This window comes from Chiloscyllium punctatum, chromosome 9 (genome assembly GCF_047496795.1).
Source record: "Chiloscyllium punctatum isolate Juve2018m chromosome 9, sChiPun1.3, whole genome shotgun sequence".
NCBI classification, from domain to species: Eukaryota; Metazoa; Chordata; class Chondrichthyes; order Orectolobiformes; family Hemiscylliidae; genus Chiloscyllium; species Chiloscyllium punctatum.
In genome coordinates this window covers 39,239,380-39,258,851 of record NC_092747.1, presented here as the reverse complement: position 1 = coordinate 39,258,851, position 19,472 = coordinate 39,239,380, and the positions used below count along the sequence as shown (strand labels likewise).

Sequence of the window (19,472 nt, the reverse complement as noted above, 5' to 3'; positions counted from 1 at the left end):
CGTTTGCAACACAAATTCCCAGCTCGGCAAACAGAACCACAACAGGATATTTGATAGCTCCCAAGCACAGGAATCACAGTGCAGGGCACGTGCCCATTTTGTGCTGTCTGCTTATTTAACTAACTAATGCATGCAGCTAGTGTGAACCACTGTATTCATTACCCGCATGAAATGGTCCCAAAATTGTAACTCCCTACTACTGTTTAAAACTAACCGGAACTTTTTAAAGTGGAGGTATATTGTGATCGGAGTGGCCAGTGGCAGTCTTACAAGAAGTGACACTGACTTGGAAAACAGTGAGGTATTGGACAATGTGTGAGGGAGTGGATTTTGATGCAGCAGTGAAGACATTGGTGAAGGAGATGGGAAATAGAAGAGAGATTCTGTAGTTGCATGTTGCCAGGAATCCTTTCAGACATGCACTTAAAGGCTATGAGTGTAGATAACAGTAGAAGTCAAGTGAGGCACAATGACATGAATGCAGTGTCACAAAAAATGCAGTGATACAATATGTGAGTCAAGGTCAGTGAATGGCTTTTTAATTGTCACATATCCTATCAACTTTACGTTTGGCCTCAAAGACTGCTCAAATCACCACACCATCCACGCCTGTATTAACAATCTCTATCAATCAGGACTCATACCTATTACTCAAAACCATTACCTGACTCTCATACACTGAACACTACTTTAACCCTGGAACTTGCACTTCAAAATGTACATGCTATCATTTATTCATTTGTTGTATAAATCGACTCAAAAGATGGCCTGACGCTTGCTGAAACATTTCTTGCTTTCTTGAAAGGTTAGATGCACATTACAAAGCATAATTTTGAAGCTAAAGTGCACGTATACCATCCAGAAAGTGAACACACAAGCCTAACTTCTCACTTGCAGAGTCTAAACCATAAGGTACAAGTAAGAATATTTATTTCAATGCCAACTAATCTATGGAAAGAGAAAAAGAAAATAGAATTAAGAGAGAAATATAAAGGGGACAGAAAGAAAAGTTAAAAAGATTTTTTTTAAATCTCCAGGAATGATTAAAATGTGAAGGAATGAGACTCCATCATTGTAAAAGTTAATTTTCAATGATAGAGGAGTTATTTGATAGAAATTGGAACTTATCACACAATTACAAATTTACTTAATTGACAGGCCATAACTACGTCTGACATGTTTAGTGGATGTTTAGCATGTGATTATTACAACTTCATGCCTTTGCATGTGTTTCAATGTCAGGACTCTGTAAGAGAGTCCTTCTTTGGAGGAGAACTTTAACTTAGGTGGCACCTTCCTGATTTCTGTCTTCAGCTGTGAATGAGAAGTTGCTGTGTGATTTACTCTTTAATAATGGTGACTGCAGGTAGCCTTGTTGTTACCTTTACTGCAGAATCTGAATTATTGTAAATTCACAACATTTTGAGAGTCAATTTAATCTGGTTTAATTTGATTGTTCAATGTATTTGTCCCTGACTTTTGTCCCTGATCAAGGGTCCATTTAGCATGGCCAATTCACCTAACCTGCACATCTTTGGACTGTGGGAGGAAACCAGAGCACCCGGAGGAAACCCACACAGACACAGGGAGAAAGTGCAAACTCCACACAGACACCCGAGGCTGGAATTGAACCTGGGTCCCTGGCACTGTGAGGCAGCTGTGTACTTCTGATTTCTTAACGTAGAAGGGAAGGGCAACATATGGTGACATCAATTTACCAGGTGTTCTTCTGTAGTTGCTGCTAGTCAAGTGCTTTCTATTTCTCTGTTTAAATGCTTACCTGGCTATTTTGATAACAGGTTTGCAAATAAGTCTGATCATCCTAGTTCACTCCTGTAGTTAAAAATAAAATCCCATGTAAGTTGAATTTAGCCTGTTTTGAATACTGAGATAAAGCAGTAAGTGCTGTAACTATTCAGCAAGTCTATTAGCTTTTGTGGAGAGAAACAGAAGTATTCAGAACTAAAGGAATAAGAAAAATGGAGGTTTTAAGACAGAGTAAGAGGAGAGGGTGTTGGAAGAACAAATGATCTGTAATTTGCATGGTTGGCAGGGGAGGTTAAATGACGAAAGGTCTCTTGGTATAAAAGCCAACAAGAGTGCTAATGAGTATTATAAAGTAACAAAAGATGTGTTTGGATGAGATGTGAATGGATAGTGTCTGAAAATAAAGTGAAGAAATAAGGAAGGAACTTAAAGCTGAACTAGCACACAAAAAAAAGAATGAGATGGGGGCAGGGTTTATGACCTGAAATTGTGAAGTCAGTGCTGAATCCGAAAGGCTGTAGAAGGAAAGGGAGGTGCTGTTTCTCAAGCTTGCTCTCAGCTTTGTTGGAACACTGTGTCAAGTCGAGGATGTAAAGTTCAGAGTGGGAGCAAGCTGGGGAATTGTAATGACAAACAATAAGACATTCCAGGTCGTGTTTGCAGTAGAGTGGAGGTGTTCCACAAAGAGGATGGTCGGTCCCCAAAGTAGAGAGGATCACACTGTGGTCAGTGAATACTACAGCATAGTAAATTGAAATAAATATAAGTCAATCGTTGTTTAAATTGGAAGAAGACGGCACGATGACTCAGTGGTTAGCACAGCTGCCTCACAGTGCCAGGGACCCAGGTTCAATTCCAGCGTCGGGTGGCTGTCTGTGTGGATTTTGCACATTCTCCCGGTGCCTGCTTGGGTTTCCTCCGGGTGCTCTGGTTTCCTCCCATAGTCCAAAGATGTGCAGGTTAGGTAAATTGGCTATGCTAAATGGACCCTTGATCAGGGACAAAAATAGGGGAGGGGAATGAGTCTGACCTCCTTCAGAGAGTTGGTGTGGACTTCTTCTTGGGCCGAAGGGCCTGTTTCCACACTGTAGGGATTCTATCACAAGTGTGCTTTGGCCTCGTATATTGGGAAGGCAAGAGGTAAAAGAACAGGTGCTATATCCCTTCTGTTTCTGTCGGAGAGAGAGGGAGTGGTATGGATGATTAAGGTGTGCTCTATTGAGGTATGACCCCCTTCTAATTCTGAAAGTGGAGTGTGCTTCTTTGGTGGCATCATCGTGCAGAATGTGATGGACATATGTTGTCAGAAGGTATCATGAAGACATGCCATGAGGCAAGATTCCAGAAAGACATAAGGTTGGAGGGGGAGGAAGAGTAGAGGCGGAAAGATCTGAAAGGATATTGGTATGGAGTTGGTGAAACTTGGGATCCTTCACACTTCAAGGAAGTCCAAAGGTTTTTGTTAAAGCAATGAATGTGGTAAAAGAAGAGATGAAACTGTGGAGCAGGATACCTTTAAGATAGGGCAAGTTGGTGTTGCTTAAGGGAGGGATCAAGAATACGAACAAGGTGGTACCTAGCATTTGAGAATGCATTTTAGAATGCAGCGAGAACAGCAAATCCTGGAGTTCTGGATGTCTTAGAGATGGTTATCATCACATCATGAAGTGTGGAATTTCGGTTGAAATCTGTGTGGAAAAAGTTGAAGTTGGAGATAATGGCTGGGGAAATACTTTTTGCTTTAGGTATTGAATGTAGAGGTAATTACATGAATTGCTTAACAACAGAAAAATGACTGTGTACAAATTGGGGATAAGGACTCTTGAGGCTCAGTGGCAGTGTCCCTATCTTTGAGCCAGAAGGCCCAAATCCAAGTCTCACCTGCTCCTGAGTTTGAAAATGTTGATTTTTTAAAAAATGTACAACTTCAGGATATTATAACATTTGAAAATTTTATTACTGATGTGCCACAAAGTGGGCAAATAATTTGTATTACTGTACACTAAATCAGATGAGACTATTTTCCTGGTGTTGAACAACCTCTTTATCTGATGAAATGCCTGGTTCCTCCACATTCCAAAATTGGTAAATATGTTTCCTGAATTTATAACTTTTGATAAAAATATCCCTTCAGTTGAACTATTGGAGACTTGGCAGAAAATACAAATGATATTTCATCGGTCTAAGCAAGCTTTTCTTAACCTTTAAACATCACTGGTTAGGTCGAAGCTATTGTGTCCAGTTCAGGACAATGTGCTTTAAGAAGAATGATATTGTTTTAGTTAGAGTGCAGAAGTCTTATCAGAATGATATCAGAGATAAGAAAATTCCACATTATATAGAGAGAGTAAAGCTGGTGTTTTTCTCCCAGTGCAGAAGGCATCTTGGAAGAGGTAATAAACATGCTTAAAATTATGAGAGATTTTGAAGAGCAAAATGTGGAGTAGCCATTTCTTTGGTACAGGGACAGTCAACAGGTTTATGATATTTGGTAAATGTAAAACAACTCAACATGCAAATTATACACCTCACCTTTCTCTTGTTCTGAGATGTAATGTGGATCTACTGTCTGGGCCAATATTTATTGATTTCTTATTGTGAGTTAGGATGGGCAAAAAATGTCGGTCTAACAAGTGATGTCCATATCCTATGCAAACATAAACAAAAGAGCTGAAGAGCATACCTGCGTATTGTGGGTTTCTAATAATAAGGAAAGCAGTAATTTCAAGGATGCTTGGTGGAGATGTATTTGTAATTTTCAAAACGAGTAGAACTTGAAAAGGACCAAAAAATGGCATGGCTTCAGAGAAGGATATGGACCAGGGAGTTGGACTAATTGGATAGATTTTTCAAAGAGCTACCACAGCTCTCTTGGGCTACATGATCTTTGTGCTATGAGTCTATGAATATCATCATCATTTTACATAACTTTGTGCAAAATATTTTTTCCACTGTATTTGAAACAATAGTTTCCTATCATTTTGCAGTATATTCAACTCCAGGTAGAAATACTGGGCAGAAACTAACTAGACACTTAACAACGTGGAATCAACGAGAAAGTTGGAAAAGCCGCATGAGAAGTCTAGCAAAAAGTTTTTAATGTTGTGTGCAAAAAGCCCCATTTTCCAACTGAGTGTTGAACAATGAGACAAGATTCCCATTAGTGATCAGTGAAAGGCTTGTTTGCATGTATTAACACCTCATTATTAGTTTATCTCCTCTCATAGACAACAGGGAATTGCTTATCAAACCCACTGGATAAAAACAAAATGACACCAATACCTGATATGGAAGCCAGAATGGTAATCTGGTGATTCCTGCTCGTTGCTTGTTTCTCTGGACCTCCATCTTGGAAACCAGTCACTGATATCTCAAGCATGCACCCTAGGTATTCCTAGCATGGACCTCCTGTCCACAGACATTGCTATTTGACACACATCCACCTCATTGCGCCCTCAAGGTACATCTCCACTCTACCTGCAAGGCCATTCTGCACCTTAGTGCTGCACTTTGGAGAGCACCAGTAGCTGACTTTGTAATGCTGCTGCCAGGACACTAGGCACCCAGTTTATTGATTGTATCTGGCAGGCTCTCAGTGCTTCTGTCTTGCTCTCTTAGCAGTCAGTAACCTTTTGTCTACTTGGATGTTTGCTGCCTCTCTGCCAATTTTGCCTTACCCTTGCCTTTTTACACTTCGCCCTCTCAGCCAGAGCTTAAGGGCTGACAGTTCTTCACACTTGATTTGCCTTCTACTGCGAGCACAAAGTCAGGTAGCATGTCCTAGTTGTCAGCTGTCAATTGTCAAGTGGAGAACGTTGTGTTATAGCACCATGTTATGTCAATTTCACCATATGCCAGCAACTTACACAACAAACAGTGTGTGTGTGCTTCAACCAAATGACCATGTCCTGAAGTTTATGTGGAATAGTCCTTAGTCAGGACAAGGGAGACACCTGCAGTTAGGAGTAAGTCAAGGGCAGCCTACAATATGAATCCAAGGACTTGTGTACGATGTGTGGCCACTCAGGGCAGTCAGGTTCAAGGTCCTCTCCTTATACTGAGTGATAAGCTAAATGATGAGTACCTCACTGCTAATCTTGACTCCCTTGGCCCTACTGTAGGCCTGGAATAAGACAAAGGGAGTGATAATATAAGGTGATAGTAGCAAGGGTGTTAGCACTGGAGAAGGTGCAGGAAAGGTAATGAGGCGTCCTGATTAAGTGAGTTGGCAGTGCAGATGCTATACAGGATTAGAAGTGTGGGAGGTTGAGAGTAAGCAAGAATGGATGATGCATGTGACCGTGAGAGTGGAAGAGCATGAACCTTGGGAGGAGCTGGGAGCAGTACAAGTAATTGGTTAAGTGTGAAGTAGTAGTAGGAAGATGGTGGAGCAGGGAAGGTAATTGATTTTTCCTGGCATTGCTGGGCATTTGTTCAGAATGTGGATCTGGTTGACAACCTCATACTGGGCTGGCAGTGTCTGGTATTGTCTCTTTTTGTGCTCCTGAGGAAAGTGGAGAGGTGTCTCCTGCAACACCATGTTCATCACAACCTCCTGAGTCTCATCCGCAAAGCGGAGAGTCAGTGCTCTTTTTGGCACGTGCAGGGAAATGGTACACATGGTACAGAGCAGTTCTGGACTATAAAGAGGTGCGGACAGTGATGAATACCTCTACCCGATAGTGCGTGAGAGAATGAGTGGGGTACTATCGGGAATATAGTGCACAGGTAATAAAGTGAGTCTGGGAAGGTCATGTGAGATAACTCGCTATGTCTTACAGAGAGAAATCCTCTGAAACTTTTCAAAACTTACACAAAGCTAATTTCTCATAAAACTCAGTCCAACATTTTTTATGTGACTGTAGGCCTTTACAAGGTGTTGAGTTAAGGTTTTAAACGTCAATCATGAAATCCCTTGTCATTTTATTTCAACTTTAGTAAACATCAGAATTGTTCTGTAATTTGGAAGTATAAATGATTTTCAGTAAAAATTTGAATTGCTTTGCTTTTTGAGGCACAGAACATTAAAGGGTTTGTGATGTAGTTACTCGGGAAATGGACAATGTCTTTGCAAAGCTCACCATTCACCTTGCAGCCTGAACATTCACAGCAGCTTTTTTCTTATTTTTGTCATGGAGTTCCCTTAAGCTTGTGTGGAGTTGATGCTGGCGTTACACACACACAGCACAATGTCAGGAGGTCATCAAAGCTCTGATGGTACATTCATTTTGCTTTGTTTGTCTTTCTGGAGAAACAGAAACATTTGTCAAGGCTGCACACTATAAGAAAATTCCCGGTAGCATTGTCAACTATACTCGTACTACAATGCAATTCACTTCTATAATCCTGTGGTTTGAGGATGTGATAAGTACTTCTTCTCCTTTTTATCAGCCTGGAGATCTTTGATACGTATCGTGTTAATGGTTATAGCTCAGTTCTATTATTCCATATATGGTTGTTTAATTATTTATTAATCATGTATTCGTGCACGAATTAAAAACCACTTGCATTTGTGTAGCACCTTTTAATATCGTAAAAATGCTCCAAGGGCCTTCCCAGGAGAGGTATCAAATGCAGTTTGATGCCAGGAGAGTTATAGTGAGATATTTGGGTGAATTTAAATTGCAGGATTTGACAGCACTTCAGGAATTTGGCTCCAACCTGCTATTTTCCAAAAAACTAACTGCAGCGGGTTAGACTGTGTGTGAACAACCTCCACTCAAGGCGCAGCTTGTCAGTTTTACTCTGTCAATAGTCATGTTCTTATGTTCCTATGTTCAATTCCTGCACTATTAATAACCATTTTGGAATTTAACCACGGAGTTATTGATTTCCTGGGCATCAAGCATCTATCTACTCTAATCCCATTTTCCAGTACTTGACTTCTAGCTTTGTATAAGGATGTTTCAAGATTTAGGTTTCATGTTTTTATATAAACACTTCTAAGGTTTTGGGGGTTCCTGCCTCTATCACACTTATGGGCAGAAAGTTCAGATACCAAGCACTCTCTGATTGAGATATTATTTCCTTAAATCCAGTCTGATCCTCATGGTCCTTGCTCTTCGAGTCCTCTAATAAGAGGAAGATTTTGTTTACCTATTTACTCTATCTATGCCCGTCATAATCTTGTAAACCTCAATTAGACCCCCATCTCAGCATTCTCTATTCTATAGAAAGTTGTTGCACCCACTCAACCTAAATGTTCTATTAGTTGGGACAGGTGACCAAAAGCTTGGTCAAAGAGGTGGGATTTAAGGTTGACTGAAAGAGAAATGAGACAATGGGAAGAAATTCTAGAGCCTGAGGCCTAGGCAAGAAAAGCACAGTCACCAGTGATGAAGCTATGAAAACCAAGAAAGCACAATAGGCCAGAATTGGAACAGGGCAGCAACTTCCAAGCATGGAAGAATTGGGAGGAGATTACAGTTATGGACAGAGGCAAAGCATGGAGCAATTTGAATACAAAAGTTTTAAAACTGAGTTTTGCTGGTCCAGATGCCAATATAGATCAGTGAGCACAGTGATAGGGAAGATATCCAACTGTTAGAATGACTGTTGGGAGACCAAGAAAACTACTTCAGAATACTGAGCGTAATTAGAAACATGAATAGAAAATCATAAAGCAGGCTGTTGTACCTACTTTTAAAATACTGAAACAGAAATGGAGCTCTTGATCATTTTCCCTGCTGTTAATTTTATGATCCAATATGAAACATTTTTGTAGTTTAATAAATGTTGCATAATTATACAACATGTGAATTTGCAGCTGCAATCATTTATAAGAGATATGTGCATGTAGTACATTTCAAGTCATAGAACCTCAGCAACTACTCCAGAAGATAATCTCACAATAATAGTATGGAAATACGTAACAAAATTTGAGAAAACTACTGTAGTGGTTATTTCCTCAATGAAAGAAATAAGCTATTCCATACTGGTATGGATTGTTATTGGGATACAATGATATTGTATAAGTATTTCTTACTCCTTTATTTTGAATTATATGGAATAGCCACCTAACACATATCAACAAGAATGAAATGTCTGACAACCATTATGACAAAGCAATGTTTCATTCATTTCATATAGTATACATATTATGTACATATCGAGCTTTTAAAGAACAAGTGATAAACAGCATATGAGAAATTAAGTGAGAAATCACAGTTACAAATATATAAAATTAATTAGTAAGAAATCTAATAATCTCTTGCCTTTTTTTGTTAACAAATGTTCAATAAAAGATGTGATTCTGCTTAAGCCCTGTCAGATCATTGCTACCTGAAGGATTAATTCTGTCAACAGGTGAAGATTAGTTTATGGGCTATGCATAATGGATATGATGGCTGCTTTGCGTTGAGGTTAATGCATTAGATTAATAGCTATATCTTCAAGCATCTGTATGGAGGCTTCAGTGTTTGATCTTTATGCTTCCATGATTATGAAGTGTGAGCTAACCATCATTGGTGACAAATGGTTCATGTAAATATCATCATTCTACCTGAAAAATCCAACTATTTGTTCCATATTTCCACTTAGTCTGATTGGTGTCTTTAATTTCTGACAAACCTTTCCTCATTGCTGACTGCAAGCAATCCCTTCTCCAGAGCTGATGCCAAGTCACCCACACGATGATGACAGGACCTCTCCAGAGGTTATAATGTTGCATGAATTACCATTTATAATGGATTTGACTGAGACATTTTTGGAGTGTAATGCCTCATTTGGATCACTCAACATTCTGGCAAACATCCTATTATTGGAAAATAACATCCGTTTTTGAGGAATGTCTCCCACCATCTGTATGCACATTATTCTGATCTTGTTTCTGCTATCTGTGCTGTGAACGATTGTACTTCACCCTCTTTAGCTGATGGTGTCAATTCTTCTGAGTCGCTTTATATTTCTACTTATGGGCTGTAAGCAGTGTTTGTGAAGACGGTGAAACTGTGACCTAAGAAATACTGAGTAATACAGGATTAGGAGCAGGAGTCGACCATTTGTGCCATTGAGCCTGCTCTGCCATTCCAATAAAGCATGGCTGATCATCAAACTCAGCAACATTCTTCTGCAATATCCTCATATCCTTTGATGCTTTATTATCCAGAAATCTATCCATTTCTGTCTTGTACACTCGATGATTACAGAAAGAAGCATCTTGGCCCAGGAATTTGACATGCTCAGTTGCACCACATTAGGATCAGTGGATTAGGTCTGATTTTGCTTTGCTGAGCTCCATTGTCATAATTTGCAAGTTAAACATGATGAGAATTAACTAATGATTTTCTAGTGAAAATCCAAAAAAAGAATTCTGTAGCACAATTCTGATTTACTCTTGCAGATGAATGTACATCCATTTAAAAAGTCGACACTGTTTAAACATTACAGCACTAGACTGGGGCAGAAATAAGAGGTCTTTTTAATTCGTTCACAGGATGTGGGCATTGCTGGGAAAGATCATCATAAATTGCCCTTACACAATAAAACTGTAAGGTCATGAGGTATAGGAGCAGAATTAGGCCAATTAGCTCATTGAGTTTGCTCTGGTTTTTGATCAAGGCTGGTATGTTTCTCCACCCCATTCTCCTGCATTCACCTTTGATCGCCTTACCAATCAAAGACCTATTTAAATCTCTGTCTCAAACTCATTCAATGACTTGGCCTCCACAGCCCTCAGCGGCATTGAGTTTCACAGATTCACCTCCCTTTGACTGAAGGATATCCTCCTCATTTCAGTCCTAAAAAATCTTCCCTGAACTCTGATGTTGTGCCCTTTAGGTCCTAGTCTCGCCTACTCGTGGAAACATTTTTTCCACGTCCACTCTGTCCAGGTCTCTCAGTATTTTTGTAAGTTTCAAGCAGGTTCCCCAGCCCTATCCTTCTAAACCTGATTGAGTACCGACCCACAGTCCTTAACCACACCTTGTATGACAATCTCTTCATCCCCAGGATCATTCTTAGACACCATCTGCCGACTCCCTCCAAGCCAGCACCCAGATCATGTTCTAAGGAATGGGGTTTAAATCCAGCCCTGGCATGCTAATTGAATTCCATTTAAAATTTTGAATTTAAGTGTCTAATTATGAAGTCATTGTTAGGAAAAAAAAATTGGTTCATAGAATCCTTTAGGGAAGGATATGTGACTCCTGATTCAGAGCAGCTTGGTTGATCCTTAATTGGTCTCTGGACAATCAGGGGTGGGCAATAAATGTTGACCTAGCTAGTGATGCTCACCTAAATAATAAAAAAAACTGAAGGTAGGCAATTTTCTTCATGGATCATGGTCAAGATTTTGCACAAAGTGAGATGGTGTAATTGAGGGAGTGAATAAAGACTGGCTCACTTAGGCCTTGGATAAGATTCAGCCTCTACATTTCTCTGTCAGCATTAAAACAAACTCACATTTATATACTGCTTTCAACACAGTCAGAAAATCCACAAAGAGATTGGGGACCAAACGGAGAAGTTTAAAGTGTCTTAACAGAGAAGAAAGAGGTAAAGAGGCAGAAAAGTTTAAGGATGGAATTCTAGAGCTTACAGCTTGGGTAACTAAAGTATGGCTGCCTCTGTTAGAGTGATAAAAATTGGAGATACAGAGCAGATTAAAAAGAGTTCCAAGATTGGGAAAGGTTGGAGGATTGGAGAAAACTGCAGATATAGGCATAGGGAGTTACTTGGCCAAAAAGATGAACATTTCAATATGAAAGGTTGCTTATTGGGAATTACCCCAGGGCTGAAAAGTAAATGTTCTGGATATGGGCAGTACAATTTTTGTGAGCTCAAGTTTGTAGAGGATTGAAGTGGGAGACTAGGAGAGCATTGGAATATTCAGGTCTTGAGATAACTGAGATATGGATGGTCATCTCAGTAGCAGACAAGCTAAAGCAATCTTTGGCTTCTTCATACATCTGCTCTAATACTCACGTGGGTTGGATACAATCATTTAGTGCTGGTGAGGATGGGGCATGGACGAATCACTAAACACAACAGGATGCCTAAGGCTTCAGAGCTGTGGAATCTGTAAATTGACTGAAATGAATATTTGAGAAATATATTTATGTTCAGCTCTGAGCTTAGTCATTGAGGATATGTAGCAAATGTGACTATGAAACTTACTGTTCATAGTTGGAGCAACATCAATGGAAGGTTTGTCCCTTTGTAGGCGTCAGTGGACCATATGACAGCTCCACTGAAATCTGCAACTGTCTGCTTTCTAAAAATAATCCTGGAATCAGTCTGTGCTTCCTGTACCACAGAAATGCAGGCTGCTAAATGAGGCTAGTTTTCCCACCTAGGGAACTGGTTTGCAAACTCCTATCTCTTAAGACTCTCAAGATTTGAAAGTTGTCATTGGATATTCCAAACTTGAGATCAGTGGGAGCACAGATCCAGGGCTCAGTGAAATAACACAAGCTGGAGATGAGTTGTATGAGGCTGCAAATTCTGACAACAGCAACATATCTGTCCAATAAAGCATCAGGAAAGTTGAAGCTGTTTTGCTTGGCTTTCTGCCATCATCTCCATAGCCCTGGTATCTGATTCTATCCAAGCCACTGCCTAAGATGCTGTCACTATCAATATAGCACTTCTCTGATGTGCAGCTTGAGGTGCAAGACGATCTTCAAACTTCATATCCTTTCCATCACAAAGACTGCCTTCTTATGTCTCTGTAACATTCCATCTATACCTCAGCCCAGCTGCTGCTGAAACTATCATTCATAACTTTTCCAGCTCCGGATGTAACTATTCCAATGTTCTCCCAGCTGGTCTGCTGTCCTCCAATCAAAATAAACATCAACTTGACCAAAATGTTGGAGCCTGCATCCTATCTTTGATCAAACCTCTACACTTCTGCCCATACCGACCTCTGTTCACTCCTGATTTCCCCAAATGAAATTTTGTTTGGGTAGGATATTTTGCATGGCATGGTTTCCTGCTCCCCACTCTTTTTTCCGCCCCCCCCACCCCATTCAAAGGATTGGCACAGATCAAATCAGCATCGTGGCCACTTAATGCTCCAAGGATTGTTAATTGGAATGTGACAGAGTTCCCAAATGTAACTTGAGCCAAAGTCCAAGGTTCTGATTGGCCAGTGATTCTGTGGTCCCAGCAGCACTGGCAATAACTTTGGCAAGGACTGGGACTACACTCAGCAGCCATACTCTAGGCCTTGGAGTCCAGGCTCTTATAGATGCTGGGGAGGGAGGTGAAGCCTGAGAGAGATGGGGAGAAGTGTAGTCACCTTGATGGAGGGGTTTGTGGTGGGGTGGTGTTGGAGCGGCTGGGGGAGAGACCACTCATGGGTGGCATATTTTGGAGCTTTTTTAAAAGGGTCCTGCTTTTTCTTTTTTTGTATTTTTGCACTGATAACTCTGTTATGGCCCATGCTTTCAGCTTCTTCCATCCTGTCATTTCAATTCGATTATACTAGCCTTTAGGACAGATTCCAGTTTAATAAGAAATATATATTGTCATCTGTAGCTGGTTGGTTTTGTTGGATAACCCTATACTTTCAACTATTTGGGTTCTGCAGTCCATGAAAGTCTCCTTCCCACTCCTCAAATCGTTCCTACTAATGCAGTTCTGTGAAAGGACTGCCCCTGAGAAAAGATTGAAATATAATGCATGAAATTTGATCTTTTTCACTAACCCTCCAAGCTTTCAGTTTCTTCCACCCTATCATTTAAATTAGATTATACTAGCCCTTAGGAAAGATTTAAATTTAATAGGAAATATAGGTTGTCATCTGTAGCTCGTCGATAGTCATGCAGCTTCGCTTAATAATTTCATTTAAAGGCTCAGTTAATGAGAATTTATTTAGCTTGATTATGCAGATTAGATGCTAGGTTTGAGGAAGTAGAAACATATTAGCTGTTGAAGGATTAACAACTGAACAATATGCCTCCTACGTTTAATGAAACAATAGTTGCTTTTAACATTTATGTTCTCCTATGCAATATCTGTCACTACCTAATTCCACTGTAGCAAATAGTTAATGTAATACGTAACATCAAATAGTCTAAACAAGGAATTCAAATATCACTTGTCTTTGATGTTGAATTGCATATTTTCCCAATAGTAGGAAAATTATTGCAGAGATAGCAGAAAGCTTAGTACTGTATATGCATGATATTATGACACAAAGGGACAAGATTAGTAATTCTATCACCTTAAGTTAAAATATTTTCTTGGTTAAAGGACTAGTCCACATTGTCCATTAAAATGACCTTCTAAATTATTATTTTAATTTAACTCAGATGGATTAGTTTTAATTTTGAAATATGCAGCATTGACATATTTAATTGCATCTATTTTCTGTTAAAATGCTGTAAAGATTATGCTAGCCAGGGATCATTTCTATTCTGTTTTGAGCAGTTCAATTTTTAATGAACAGTCCTATTTAGTACCTGCTTTTTGGTGGCCAGGATGCTAATTAGAAAGGGAAATGTTTGGTGGTTATATCACAAGGGACATGTAATCACCACTCCCCAATTTTACAAACGATGGAAGCTAGCATAATTATTGTTGTCTGGGGGTTGCAATCTGTTTTGAAGTAATATGCAAAGATAGAATCATTAACATATTAGGACAAGCATAGTACTGTAAATTAATGCTTACTTTGAGTGCTGGATGCTTATGCTGATCTTAAAGTCGTATATATTATATCTTTATATATAAGCAGTTTCACGTAAACTAGTGAATTGAAAACTTGGGAGCTCTTGATTGACAATATTTATTGTTTGCTGTTTATTGCTATATTGGCATGCTTTGTTAAAGGAGTTTTCTTCAAAAATATTTTTGAAGTTCATGCAACAATATGAACTCAATGTTAAACAATGTTAGAGGAATTACTTTGGTGTTCTTTCTTTTTGTTCATATATCAGGAGAGTGGAATTGAAAATGAAGTATAACACAATGACTTGCTGCCACATCGTGTTGATTCTTTAGATAATTGTGGTCAATGCATGATTTTTCATGCTCTGTGGATGATTGTTGATGTGTAGGTGGGTATAATGCTCCTTGTATTGTTTTAAATGTTTATTTATTTATATAAATGATTCACTGTTGGGAATTGTTAAATGAGTGATACAGATGCGTCATACATCTTAAAACGTATGTTAGAATTTCCCTGCTATGAACACCTTTCTTTCATTTGCCAAGGCCTTCTATCATAAGGATGTTGTTAAACTTGAGAGGGTGTAGATTTACAAGGATGTTGCTGGGACTAGAGGGTTTGAGATATATGGAGAACCTGAATAGGCTGGGACTTCTTTTTACCAGAGCGTCGGAGGCTGCGGTGTGACCTTATACAGGTTTGTAAAATCATGAGGGACATGGATATGGTGAATAGCCAAGATCATATTCCTAGGATGGGGGAGTCCAAAACTAGAGGGCATAGGTTTAAGGTGAGAGGGGAAATATTTAAAAAGGACCTGAGAGATAACTTTTTTTCATACAGAGGGTGCTGCTTCTATGGAATAAGCTGCCAGAGGAAGTGGTGAAGGCATCTGGACTATAAATAGTATGAGCCAAATACTGGCAAATGGGTCTAGGTCAAATTGGGATTTCTGGTTGGTGCAGACGAGTTGGATCGAAGGGTTTGTTTCCATGCTGTGTGACTGTATGACTCTGTATTCTATGAACTTGCTGAGTTGATGTTTATTGCTAATACATTTTTAAAGAGGTAAGAAACATATGGGGATATTTGAAAAATCATGTAACAGTCAGTTCGACGGAATCACTTCCAAATTCAGAGCGAAATCTTTCTGAAATCTTAGAGGTCCTGCCTGCCTGCTGGAAAGACTGGCACTGCCCCTTATCTGGAATGCCAACCGAACCACAGGCCAGTCAGATACTGATGAGCTCTCCAGCGGGCATTCCCCTGGAATCAAGGGCTCGGTGGCAAAAGTTGCACCTGACAAGAGCTGCTGGCCAATCAGAGTCTGGCAAATCGAGTGCTGTACGGTGCCACAGGTGAGACTGAAGTTGCTATCAGAAACACACCCACTGTGTATGGAATGAGTTGCCAGAGGAAGTGGTGGAGGCTGGTACAATTGCAACATTTAAGAGGCATTTGGATGGGTATATGAATAGGAAGGGTTTAGAGAGATATGGGCCAGATGCTGGCAGGTGGGACTAGATTGGGTTGGGATATCTGGTCAGCATGGACGGGTTGGACCGAAGGGTCTGTTTCCATGCTGTACATCTCTATGAAGCCACAGGACTGTCAACCGAGCCCCATACAAGTGATGTTAGAAGGAGGAGGTGGACGTTTGTGAATCCAGGACCACAAAGGGGCAGCCATCGATCGAGGAAAGCTCCACTCTCACCACGCCAATGTGTAATAAACTAGCTGTGCTTGCCACATGGTGACAGGCCTGAATGCAGCTGTGCTAATTACAGTAGCGCAGGATGAGGCAGTTAAGTGATCATTCATTGGCTACTTATTGATAGAGAGATAGAGTCATAGAGATGTACAGCATGGAAACAGAACCTTCAGTCCAACTCATCCATGCAGATTAAATATCCCAAGCTAATTTGGTCCCACTTGCCGGCACCCGGCCCATATACCTCCAAATCCTTCCTATTCATATACCCATCCAGATGCCTTTTAAATGTTGTAATTGTACCAGTCTCCATCACTTCCTCTGGCAGCCCATTCCACATATGCATCACCCTCTGCATGAAAAAGTTGCCCCATAGGTCTCTTTTTATATCTTTCCCCTCACCCTAAACCTATGCCCTCTAGTTCTGGACTCCCCTACCCCAGGGAAAAGACTTTGTCTATTTATCCTATCCATGCCCCTCTTTTATCAATCTTTATAAGGTCACCCCTTACCCTCCCCACACAGAACTTAATGCTGGTGGAGGTGAGTAGATGTCATGTTTCAGGTACCTATCATCCCGCTGAATAAAATTCTCTTCCCATTTCCAAGCTCATCACCAGCTAGAGCAGAAGATCCACCATAAACTGCTCCAGAGGCATAATTTGTTTTTGCATAATGTGAGTATCACAACAGTAAGTTCAGCGGCAGTGTCCCCAAATGTCTCTCCCAGAGGCAAGATTAAAATCCCACTTCAAGACTTAATTGTGATGGAAGGTGTGTCATAGCACAACCCAATAAGTTTAAAATCAATCTGTAAATCCTTTAGATAAGCCACACAGAAGGTAAGAACGGGAGAAATTCCTGGTCAACCAGAACTACACGGTAACTGCTGTACAACAGCCGATCTGTAACAAAAGATTTCATATATAGGTCATAACCATGAGCAAGCATCATTGTGAGTAACTACCACACACAAGTTTTGGAATATATATTTTGTGTTTTTATATTGTTTTGACTTCTAGGTGATTCTGATCATTTATATGCTGCCGTATAGACAAACTAACAAAATTGTTAGGTAGTTTATGTTTCAAATAGATTTGTCTTTGCCAAAACTGCTGTATTAAATATTTGGCATTTTTTATATGTTATATGTGATGTGCATCATCATTGCATAACTGCATGATGATTAATGCAGATTATTGTTGGTTTAGCCAACAAGCTGCCAGCTTGTACAATGTCAGCTCCATCAACCAGCAGGTATAACAAAATATGGTAAATAGATTGAATCTACAGTTGCAGATTAATCTTTTATGCCAGTATATTCAGAAATAAGTCCATGCAATAACAGTAATATTTGTGGTTCCGCATGTTTTTCGATGTGGTGTAGAAGTATTCAGTGAAAAATATGGAAAAAAAAGGCTGCCACAATAAAACTGCTCATAAAATTGTTACATATACAAAGCATGATATATTCCTGTCAAATAATAGTCAACTAAAATTTTAATATTATTTTGGATGATGTTGGGATCCTGTTGCAGCTGTGTTTCATCATATAGTTTAAGATGTCTGTGTACAGGACATTCACCACTTTACTGCCTGATTTTTTTTCATCAGACAATGTATTTTTTTTATGCCCTATAAAAATTGCTTTCAAAGCAGTAGCCCAGTTTTGATTTGTCTTAAGATACATTGCCATTCATCTTTTGCTCCATTCATAGCCCAGCAGGTTCACAACTGTCCATTCTATATTTAACACCTTCATAATCAAAGGCCAGAGACTCTCACAATGTGGAAAGTAATCTATGACGGAAGAGGTTAATTTTCCAAACTATGCCTCTGGTTGAACTCTGTTTTGATATGTCAGTGTTTAACATTTTAACCAATACATTTTGAAAATTTGGGATCATGATAATTACTGGAAGGTTTGTCTTGCAATACTTTTACTGCATTTACAAGAATACAATGCTTAATGCACAGAGCTGATACTGTTGGAAGGAAGCTGCGTGATGCTGTATTGCCAGGCTAAGTCATGTCATTGGTTTTATGACCGAGCTTTAGAATCACATTCACCCAGTCCAAGAAACTGATCTTATAAGTGAACAATAAGGCACCAGACACTCCCATTGATATGACTTTAGACATAAAATCTGAAAAGGTAGAACAATAGAGAATGAAATGTTTACAAAATTAAAGTTGCTTCCACATTCTTATTTTTACAGAATGAAAGGGTGAATAATTTGGATTGAACTATGATTAAAAACATTCCTTTTTTTTTTACCTTTAATAGCAACTTAAATTCAAATTGAATTATCCTTAGTGACCAGTGGTAAGCCGCAAGGTTCGGTGATGGATCCACTGCTTTTCATCAGCTATATTAATGATTTGAATGTCAATAGAGGAGGTATGGTTAGTAAGTTTGCAGATGACACCAAAGTAGGTGGTGTAGTCGATAGTGAAAAAGATTATCATGGAGTAAAATGGAAGCTTGATCAGATGGGCCAATGGGCTGAGAAGTGGAAGATGGTTTTTAATTTGGATAAATGTGGGATGTTGCATTTTGTTCAGGCAAACCGGGGCAGGTCTTTTATACTTAGTGGTGGGGCCCTGGGGAGTGTTGACACACAATGAGACCTTGAGATATAGGTGTGTAGTCCCTTGAAAGTGGAGTCGCAGATGGACAGGGTGGTGAAGAAAGTGATTGGCATGCTTGCCTTTATTGGTCAGAACATTTGAGTATAGGAATTGAGACTTTTAGAATACTGCGTATAAGGATGTTGCTGGGACCGGAGGGTTTGTGTTATGGGCAGAGGCTGGGGCTTTTACTGTGGAGCGTTGAAGGCTGAGGGGTGAAGTTACAGAAGTTTATAAACTCATGAGGGGTATGAAAAGGGTGGATAGCCAAGTTCTTTTTCCTAGAGTGGGGGAGTCCAAATCTAGAATGCATAGGTTTAAGGTGAGAGGAAAAAGAAAAAAGACCTGAAGAGTAACTTTTTCAGGCAAAGGGTGGTGTGTGTGTGGAATGAGCTGCCAGAGGATGTGGTAGAGGCGGGTACAATTGCAACATTTGAAAGGCATCTGAATGAGTATTTGAATAGAAGGGGTTAGAGGGATATGGGCCAAATGCTGGCAAATGGGACTTGGTCTGGTCAGCACGGATGAGTTGGTCTCTATGACTCTCGCAATAGCTGACAGTTAAGAGACATTTAAATAATGTTTATTATTGAATAAATGTTCACTTTACTAATGTTACAAAGCAAAAGTTGTTAAAGTAACAGAATAACTAGGCAGAGGATGTGCAAATAAGCAAAGTATCAATTATCTTGTGGTTACAGTTGTAGATTTAAGGAGATTTTAATTTAGCTAATGAGTTCTCACTGA

At 39.6% G+C, this 19,472-nt stretch overlaps 1 protein-coding gene across 5 annotated transcripts in view; it reads left to right on the top strand.

Moving 5' to 3' along the window:
- Window positions 1–19,472, top strand: part of LOC140481308 (microtubule-associated tumor suppressor candidate 2-like) — a 452,512-nt gene that overhangs the window by 9,350 nt on the left and 423,690 nt on the right. Inside the window, exon 3 of one of the 5 annotated variants that reach the window (XM_072577283.1) lies at window positions 14,652–14,771. The exons of the other annotated variants lie outside the window; for them this stretch is intronic. The gene's annotated coding sequence lies outside the window, so the exon portion shown is untranslated. The remainder of the gene's footprint in view (window positions 1–14,651; window positions 14,772–19,472) is intronic. 5 annotated transcript variants of the gene reach the window in all.